Genomic DNA, 10889 nt, shown 5'->3' with positions numbered 1-10889 from the left:
GAAAAATTTGATCCAACAATCTTATATTGTTCAAACTTATCAATAAATTTTACTACAAAATAGACTATTTTTATTATCAATAAATCTAAAATAATAATTTATAAATTTATAAATTTATTTACAAACTTACATAATCTGATCTCAACTTGATGTAAGCTTATTTTTATATATCCATTTGGGGACACCCATATGGTGGGTTGAAGGGCATGTTGTAACCTAGAAGTCTTAAGTTCCATTTACTACAATATTGGTTCATGAGGTTTTTAGGATATCTCATGGTTAAAAAGTGGAATAGTCTGGAAAAAAACTAAGACATTACTTCCTTTATTTTATATATATATATATATATATATATATTATACTTTTCAAAATATGTAGTTAAGTAACTCAATTTTTTTTTTTTGAGAGAGTTTCAACTTATGACGTCCGCTCCTGATAATAAATCTTTATCATCATACCAAGATACAATGTCTTACTAGCATGAATTCTATACTCCTTCCACCATTTTTTTAACCTGTGAATTTTAGTTAACTTAATTAGTAAAGTTTTCGATAGTTGAATAAAAGATTTGAGATCCAATTCCTGTTTACATAAAAAAAACTCGAAAATTATTATAGCATAAAAAAAGTTAACATTATACCTTTTTTTATATAAAAAAGATAAAATTAGTAGTCCTTTTACTTTTTTTTTTTTTTTTTTTGAAAGATCCTTTTACTTATTTAGATTCTAGGAGACACAATAATTGCAATTTCTCATAACACCACATCACCAATAATGCTTCAAGAATAATGCGGGGAACACTTTGGGATCTGTGCGCTTTCCTTTCGGTGCAGGGGCCTATGGGCCATGACCCATCATTCATGGTTACTTTGTTCACTTTGACTCATGAAGCCCACTTAGGAAAAATATGTATTATTTTTTTTAAAAAAATTTTTGCATCGTTATTCGTTATAGTATGCCCCCACAATTACGTGTATCATGTATAGCACTCAAGAGTAATGACTAGTGAGTAGTGTCTTATATTTTGATTACTCTGCCCCTATCCAGTTCATTTTTCTCTCGCAGATCATTCTAAGCTTACCTTTCTCACAAAGATATAGAATTCATTCATTTCATAGTAAGAAATGACAGGAGTTCTGTGACCTAACTTGGACTCCCTTCTTTGCAACGTGATCCAACAGTGCATGGTCCGAATATATACATTATTTTTTTGAGGTAAATTAGATATATAAAGATCTAAATTTTATATCATATTTTAGATTAGGTATCGAGTATTACGATTTTGTCAATTAAAGTCTTAAATTAATGAAATCGTTTCAATTTAAGGCATTTATCTCATTTAAGTTATTCTGACAGTAACAGAGCTTATAAAAGCTGAAATTCGTTAATTGAACCTCGTGTTTTACATAAGACTTACTCATCAATCAATTTAGTGGCTATTGAACTGAGAAGGTAGAGAGAATGTTTTGGGTAATTGAAAAAGATAGATAAAGACTTCCAATTGAAATAGGAAAAAGGAATCGTATATCAGCCATCAAGAATAATGTGGGGAATTGGCTCTGTGACGAGAGAGATATCATGGACCACATCAATAAGAGTTTTATGGAACTCTATTCTACCTCTCAGGATCGGCTTGATTGGAATTTTTCCCCCTCATCCACATGGCAACTTTCACTCACGGATAGTGACAAGAATAATCTTGACTATGAGGTTACAGATGATGTCTTTGAGGAATTTGTTTATAGAAAAAGGTACAAATAAGACATTATTTTACTTAAAATGATTATTACGAGCTAAACTAGCTACTTGGGTTTGGATTGTATCTAATACTCTTGTGCATTAAATGCAATACATGCCATAAAATCACCATGTGTCTGTCCCGTATCCCATTTAGTGCACAAAAGTAGTGCAAGGAAGCCTAATTTAGAAAGTAATTTTTAAAATTCTTAGTTTACATGGCTAGTACAATATAAACCTATAATCACCCAGAAAAATCCGATCCAAATATTTTTTAACCTTTTTTTTTTAGAATCATTTTTTTTTAAAATTTATTTTTATTAAGTTAATGGTTCACATTTAGATCTCGGATTGTTCTGAGGGCATTAACGTTCAATTGCTCTCATCTAAGTGATTGTGTCTTTCTTTTGTTTTTGTTTTAAATCTTTCTTTTACGAGTAGGATGGAATTTAACAAGTCCAAAGATGAGCTCGTTTGTTTTCCAATTGAACGATGGAATACATGGAGATATTTGGGTTCTTTTTGTTATTGATAAATGATAAGTCAACTATTAGATTCGGGGTTTTTGAGTAGTCAAGTTTTGTATTGAAACCAATATGTCACTTAATGGTTCCTGTTGTTTTAATTTTCCCTATCTTTAATTCTTCTCTTTCCACCCCTTCATTTGCCAAACAAAGTGAAAGATACAACGGAAAATTATTGAGAAAATCTATAGACATAACAAAATGACTAAGTTCAAATAGGGTTGTAAATGAATCAAACAATTTATGAATAACTCGAGCTTGTTTCCTTTTAACTGGTCTTTGTAATTGTTCATTTTTGGAGTGGCTGCTGTGGGACTGTGTGAAAGTGTTCTGTCTAAGCTGCTTACATGGAATAAAAGGCCATCTCTGAATCAGAGGTACTGGATTTCAAGGCTTTATGCAAGCAAGGATATTTCAGAAGGGAGAAGATTTTGTTACTAATGGAGTGTAATGTTATGTGGGATTTAGAGTTCCGAGTTATTGTTGAGCAAGAATGGATGGAATTGTGTTATTGTTTGGCTGTTGCAATCTTGAGTTTAATGGGTGAGTGGTGAATGTAGATTATTGAAAAAGTGGGCATATCAATAATAGATGTTTTGGAGAAATGTGGCTTCTGAAGATGGAAGGTGGTTTCAGGGAAGATATAGACGAAACACTGTACTTTGTACAAAAAATGGTTTTGAGAATTGAGAAGGATTTGAGGATGATTTTAATGAGCTAATTCAAATTAGTTTTTTCATTTTGGATTTCGCTGGCTCAAGAAAGAACTTGTTTATATTTGTTTGTTTAGTAAGTTAAGCTCAATCCTAACTATAGGCACAATTATTAAACAAGTCAAGCTCAAACATAATAATGTGTTCATAAACAAACTTGTAAACAAGAGGGCTTGAGTTTTTTTGCTAAGAATAAAAACCATGAGGGCTCAAATTAATTATATATAATACTATATATTTATATGTATACTTGTCTTCTGAAAATATATTTAAATATGGATTTGAAATTAGGTTGTATAAGTTTGTAAATCGGTTCATATAATATAAAATTATTATTTGTGGTTTGTTCATAACATGGACAATTCATTTTTAGTCAAAATTCATAAATTTGTAAAGTGGTAAAACATTTTAGTCATAGTTTTACTGTATATAGGTAAAGAATAAGTTAATCAAGTAGATTGTGAACCAAACTCAAGCTTGCTCAAAAAGTAAATGAACCAAGATTGAACATGTAATCTTGTTTGGTGATGAACTTAAACTCGACACATGTTTGAAAAAAAAATTTAAATGAACAAGTCTAAATTTTTAATCAATGATCGAAATACTTCTCAAACCATTTACCTAACAACAAATCAAGCAATGAGAAATCAATTCTAGCTCCAAAACAGGGGGTAAATACTTTAATCTTTCTTGAGACTTGATTTATAACATTATCTAATTATTTCTCCACCACCTAAATGATGGAAAAGAAATAAAACAATCACTTTCATAATGTCTCGAGATCTCCTCATAAAATGTTGAAACTCAAGTCTCTACTTAAAAAAATTGGAATCTTATCTTGAAAATTGTTGTATTATGTGATTTATAAATATTAATTGAGAACTTGAAGAAAAACTAATGGCGTCTTGGGTAAGTTTTTGGATTTTGATTCCTATATATATTGGTTATTGCGTTTGTGAAAATTTATATTGAGAGTGTCAGCGTAATTGAAAAATACTAAAGTTGCTATATGTTTTAGTATAAGGGATTTATAAATTTACATGCCAATAAATATAATATTAATTGGTGTCATATGATAAACATAATATTAACATTTTAATTAATTCTTTTGTGTCACCACAATTTATATAATAATATTTATGATTTCTGTAACATTTTTCTAAATTATTTGTGGACTACACTTCCGTGGAACATGATAGTTTCATTTACAAACATGACCCTTGCCTAGGACTAGGAGGTGGTATATTAGGTAATGTAAATATTCCCCTCATTACTTAATGAATCTGAGATTAGACTCCCCAAGTTTACCCACATTCAATGTTTAGCACTAATTGAGGAAAAAGTGTCGTTAGCTAAACTTAAAGGCACCACTTATATACAAAACTTTTAGAATATATATATAGTTCTTTAAGCACCTAATTTTAGACATACAAATAAACCAAGTTGTTCATAAACAATTTGGGTTTTACCAGATAAAAAACTCATTCATGTTTGTTTGATTATAAATAAGTTAAACTTTTTTTTTTGAACGATAAATAAGTTAAACTTAAGCCTTAGTTTTAGGTTTGTTTAATAAGCAAACTAAGCCCAAGCAAAAAACATTTGTACATGACCCACATGGGACCACTACTCATTAGGTCATTACCTTAACTTTTTTATTTCCATCTAAACTAACCAACTATCACTTTAAACTTTAGTTACATTAAAAAAAAAAAAAATTAAGTGGGCCAAGTTAGTCCTTTCCCATTCACAATAGTTACAAACAAGTCTTCTTCTATAGAAAATTAAGGATGAACAAATTGTATTTTGACCAATTGCTAAATCTATAGACAAGTAAGAATGAATGGACGAATTTAATTATGTAAACTTGTAGTTTGAACAATGGCTAATCATAGACGGGACTAGAAGTGTGATAAAATGAGTATGCTATTTTCTCATTTTTATTTATTTGATTTTTGGAGATTTAAACATTTGATAATGTCAATTTTATTTGATCTTAAGTCTAAAAACTTGACTTGAGCTTGAGTTTGAGTTTGATATTAAGCTCGAACTTAGCTTGACTAATTAATCAAGCCAAGCCAAAGTCAGCTCGACTTTTTGGCTTTCTCATAAGCTTAAGCTTAAATATCATTTTAGGTTTGTTTCAACCTCAAGTCAAGCTTGAACCTTACCTAATTGTTCCCTTGGGCGTGTGTTATCTATTGGTCCCACACACACACTAGGTATAAAAATCCTTTATTTCTTTTGAGTGTTTCACTTCATATTTTACCTAAGTATAATATGTAATGGATTTATTTTTTTCCTCTTTTATACTTTGGTTATTTTTAAAATTAAAAAAAAAAAAATGACATAGTGAAAAATTGTGGCTACCCATAGATGGTCTCTGTAGTCACCACATATTAAGTTAGAGTGAGATAGTTTCAAACATGTTTAGAGCTAAACTTTTTTTTATTTTTTATTTTTCTATATAACTAACTCATTTATATACATACACACATATAATAAATATTACAAAAAACTTTTACCCTTAAAAAATCAATGCTAGTAATTAATAAATTATATTTAAAATTATATTATCTAAGTTAATTAGATAAAATGATTTTAGTTTAGGAAAATTTTGATTTACCGACCTTTTATTGTTTTAAGTGGTCGTGTGGTTTGACGTCAAAATCTCACAACATATGCTAACAATCATTATGATCAACGTTGAAAAGTCAAATCCTCCATTGACCACCGTCCCGTTCACTACTGAGTCTTGACAGCACCATTTGGCGGTCTAAATGGCTTGGTTTCCTTCGGCAGGCTTGTTGGTCCAAATCAAGTTTTGAACAGCCTCAACATATATAGAAAACACCAAAGTTATTATTAGTCTTATTGCAAAAAGGTTTATAAACCGATATGCCATTACATGTGAAACACTAAAGTTATTATTAGTCTTACTGCAAAATGATTTATAAACTAATATGATATTACATGTGATTAGTATCGCATCAATATAATAGATAATTTTTTCATTAACTTTTAATTTGGTATTTAGAAGTAGATGATTTTTTTTTTTTTAAGTCAACATCTCAATTTATAAGATTTACATAATATAATTTATAAATTATAGAAAACAGTATATAATAAAATTTATAATTTTCATAGTATTATTCTATCACAACATGTTGGATAGCACTTCTCAACTTTATCAAGAAACGTGATCCTTGATTAGGCCATCAATTTCCAGCACTAATTGAGGAAATAGCATATTTAAGGCTAAACTTAATGTTACCAGGTAGCACCGAGCCCTATTGTTTTTGTTTTTATTTTTATTTTTGGATAAATTGATGGTTACAATCTAGAAAGAATGAAATTGTGTTATTTTTTGGCTGTTGCAATCTTGAGTTTAATGGGCGAGTGGTGAATGTAGATTATTGAAAAAGTGAGCATATCAATAGTAGATCTTTTGTAGAAATGTGGCTTCTGAAGATGGAAGGTGGTTTCTGGTAAGATATAGATGAGGTACAATACTGTCTACAAAAAAATGGTTATGAGAATTGAGATAGATTTGAGGACGATTTTAATTAGCTAATTCAGTTTAGTTTCTTCATTTTGGATTTTGTTGGTGCAAGAAAAAGCTTGGTTATGTTAACTTGTGTAGTAAACAAGCCAAGCTCAATTCCAACTATAGGCACAATTATTAAACAAGTCAAGCTCAAACATAATAATGTGTTCGTGAACATGAGAGCTCAAATTAATTATATATAATACTATATATTTATATGTATATTTGTCTAATAATGTATTTATATAAGCTTGAAATTAGATTGTATAAGTTTGCAAATTTGTTCATATAATATAAAATTATTATTTATAGTTTATTCATAATATGAACAATTTATTTGTAGTCAAAACTCAAAATTCATAAATTTGTGAAGGGGCAAAACATTTTAGTCATAGTTTTACTATATATAGGAAAAAAAAAAAGTTAATAATTAGCATGTGATCGAACAAGCTCGAGCTTGTTCAACAAGTAAATGAAATAAGATTGAACATGTAATCTTGTTTGGTGGTGAACTTGAACTTAATTGACACGTGTTTGAAATAAAATTAAATGTATAAGCCTAAACTTTTAATACATGGCTTGACTCGACTTAGCTTGTTTACGGCCCTATTTAGAGGAGATGATGATGATTGTGGCCTTGGGTATTTTCCTTAATAAATTTCCTAAAAAAAAAATTATTAGTGTAATTGTTAGGTAGACTCCTCTCGGTCAAGTGATGCCCCCCAATGTGGAATTCATAGATCGGAATTACCTAATATTTTATTGTGCAGCTTAAATCAATGCTAACAATAATGCAAGAAGCCAAAACGTTGTGACAGCTTGAAATTTATGGCATAAAAATATGTTATTTGTAGAATTATCAATAATGGCATGTTAATTTTCAGCTTTAGTTGAGTAGAAAAATGTTTGTTTAATACATAACCACATTATTATGTCATAGCAAGAGCTTCAATAATGCAGGGAAACACTTTCCACATAGTTTACTTTTGGTGCCGAGGGACCCTGATTAAGGACCAACACTACAATTAGTGTTTCGTCTGCTTTTGACACAAGTTTGGGGAAAAATACAAGAATTCCATCTTTTGACTCACTAACCTTATCTATTCTTGCTTTCTCCTTTGCTTTCGTTATTTGGATATGTCTTTAAAATAAATGTTTGTTTAATACATAACCGCATTATTATGTCATAGCAAGAGCTTCAATAATGCAGGGAAACACTTTCCACATAGTTTGCTTTTGGTGCTGAGGGACCTTAATTAAGGACCAACACTATAATTAGTGTTTCGTTTGCTTTTGACACAAGTTTGGGGAAAAATACAAGAATTCCATCTTTTGACTCACTAACCTTATCTATTCTTGCTTTCTCCTTTGCTTTCGTTATTTGGATATGTCTTTAAAATAAAAAATTAAATTAGGTTCTTGACATTACATTTGCTTTTATTTTTGGAGAAGGTCTTATAAAATTCAAAAAAAGTTCTATTCTTAGATTCTTGATGAATTACTGTATACAAAGAAAATGAAAAGAAAAACCATATTTTTCTTACGAAAAAATGATTTGATAGTTGAGGGGGAGGGAATTGAATCCTAAATGCCTTTGTTGAAAATAACAAAAAGTATTAATTGAACTATAATGCTCTTGAATTTGAAATATTATTAAAACTATGAATAATTGAGAGAGGAGAAATTGAGACATATCAAGCTAACACTTGTAGATAAGAAGAAGCCTACTTTATTTACAACATTATGCCTTGTAAGTATATGTTATTGTCATGCATGGTAGTACCTAGGTTATAAACAAGCTAAATTGACAAGTACAAAAAGTTCAGGATTTTTCTTTTGATTTCATTTTGAATAAGAGATAAGTTTGAACTTATCATCATAAATAAAATTATACGTGAAATCCTAGTTCATTTTCCTGTTGAACAAGCTTGAACTTGTTTACAAGTTACTTGATTAACTCAATTCCACCCCCCCAAAAAAGTAAATACTGCGACTAAAATTTTTTATCCTTAACAAATCTATGCTAGTAATTAATAAATTATAGTTGAAATTATATTATCAGAGTTAATTAGATAGGATAATTTTATTTTATGAAAAAATTCAGCAATCTTATATTGTTCAAACTTATCAATGAATTTTCCTACAAAATAGACTATTTTTATTATCAATAAATTTAAAATAATATTTTAGTAATTTATAAATTTATTTACAAACTTACATAATCTAAGCTCAACTTTATGTAAGTTTATTTTTATGTCCCTTTGGGGACACCCATATATGGTGGGTTGAAGGACGTGTTGTTACCTAGAGGTCTAAGTTCCATTTATCACACTATTGGTCCAAGAGATATTTAGGATATCTCATGGGTAAAAAGTGGAATACTCTGGTCAAAGACACTACACACACACAAACAAAATTATAAAAAATCTTTTATTTAAACAAATGTATATTTAATTTGATATATATATATATATATCTATAATATGCACAGATTATACATTTCAAAATTTGTAGCTAAGTAACTCAAAAATTATTATAGCATAACAAAGTTAACATAATACCTTTTTTATTATATAAATAAATAAAAGTAGTAGTAGTCTTTTTATTTTATTTTATAGAGTTACGATAGAGTTTTAACCTAGTTATAACGTTTATTTTATGATGATTACTTTTCATCATCGAATTAAGATACCAATCGATTTTTAGTATAGCCAAGATTTAAACTCTAATTCTCTTATTCGACGATTGTCGAATAAGAGAATTTACACATAAAGCTAACTAGAACCCATATAAAAGTAGTAGTTAACTCTTCACATAGTTTTACTACATTCTCCCTTTCACCTATTTAAATTATTATTGTATCTTCCTTCACCTCCAATCTATAATCAAAATGGACAAAGAAAATAGAAAAATTATTTCTTTTTACACAACATTGACCTTTTCCCTTTGGTATTTCAAAGAAAAATAGTGATATTATAATTTATATAAATTTTACTACATATGTCTTATAAATAAATATATCAAATTCTAAAACATAAATTAAAATTAAAATTAAAATTAAAAAAATAATTTATTATTATTTATGTGATACAAATCACATATATTAACATGCTAATTTGTAAGTCTTTAATAGTAATTGTGGGGTCCAATAATTTGTGGCCCTGGCCCATTTTTACATTGGGGTCCAAGGCCTGAGCCGAGGAAGGGTATAGCCGAGGATAGGTAATAAAAGTCCAAATAGTCTTGAGATACAGCCGAGGATGATTCTGTCCTCGGCATATTCGAGGTCCCCCTGGAAGGAAGGGCAAAAACGGTATAGGAACAGTTTGGGAAAAAATCTAAAATATCTATGTCAATAGAGAAGGAGACGCTGGATAGTATAACGACCAAGGACAAAGGGAAAGCTGCCATTACTGCCATTCAATACTCTGCACCTGACAGAGCCATACTCTTCAGCTTTTACAACCACCCCCAACCACTCTAGGTATGGGCTGACAGGACAAGTCTTAAGTCCTAGGAAATAGAGCTTATACGTGGACGCTGGTGAAAGGATAAATGCCCGTATAAAAGGATAAGAGAGGCAGTGTGAGAGGGGGGGGGACAATCCGTCCTCCCAGCCATGGTGTCCTAGAAACAAGGAGAATAAAAAAAGCATAGAGCTCCCCAGATTCCTCGGACGAGATTCACTGACCGGAGCCAACCCGAACTACCATCCGGAGACCAAGACCTAGCCTTTCAAACTCACGCTCTACAAATGATATTGTTTGGGCCCTCTTTATGTACGAGCCCAATTTTATCTTGGGGTCGTTACGAATCGAGTTCCTACAATTGGCGCCGTCTGTGGGGAGGCTTGTGTCTTGGCACAGGTGGTGGGTTGAGACAATCCCTCACATCATTTCCAACAGCCGGATATAGTGTTCTAGCGTAAAGTTCCACTAGGGGCTACGTTTCTTCACTAGGGGTTGCGCTTTGTGGCGTCAGCAGCACGGATGGGTCTAGGGGCTTGACCGAGGAGCTAATCCCCCTAAACCAAGGTCCCACGCCATAGCCGAGGGGTTAATTCCCCCAACTACTTAAAAAATCAAGTTTTGGACAGAACCAAGGTATTGCATGGTCCTCAGACTCAAACCTATGAGGAAACCAACTACTTAAAAAATCAAGTTTTGGATAGAACTAAGGTATTGCATGGTCCTCGGACTCAAACCTATGAGGAAACCAACTACTTAAAAAATCAAGTTTTGGACAGAACCAAGGTATTGCATGGTCCTCGGACTTAAACCTATGGGGAAACCAACTACTTAAAAATCAAGTTTTGGACAGAACCAAGGTATTGCATGGTCCTCGGACTCAAACCTATGGGGAAACCAA

This window comes from Quercus robur, chromosome 4 (assembly GCF_932294415.1).
Source record: "Quercus robur chromosome 4, dhQueRobu3.1, whole genome shotgun sequence".
NCBI classification, from domain to species: Eukaryota; Viridiplantae; Streptophyta; class Magnoliopsida; order Fagales; family Fagaceae; genus Quercus; species Quercus robur.
The sequence above is the reverse complement of the archived record's forward strand: the minus strand, read 5'-3'. Positions refer to the sequence as shown.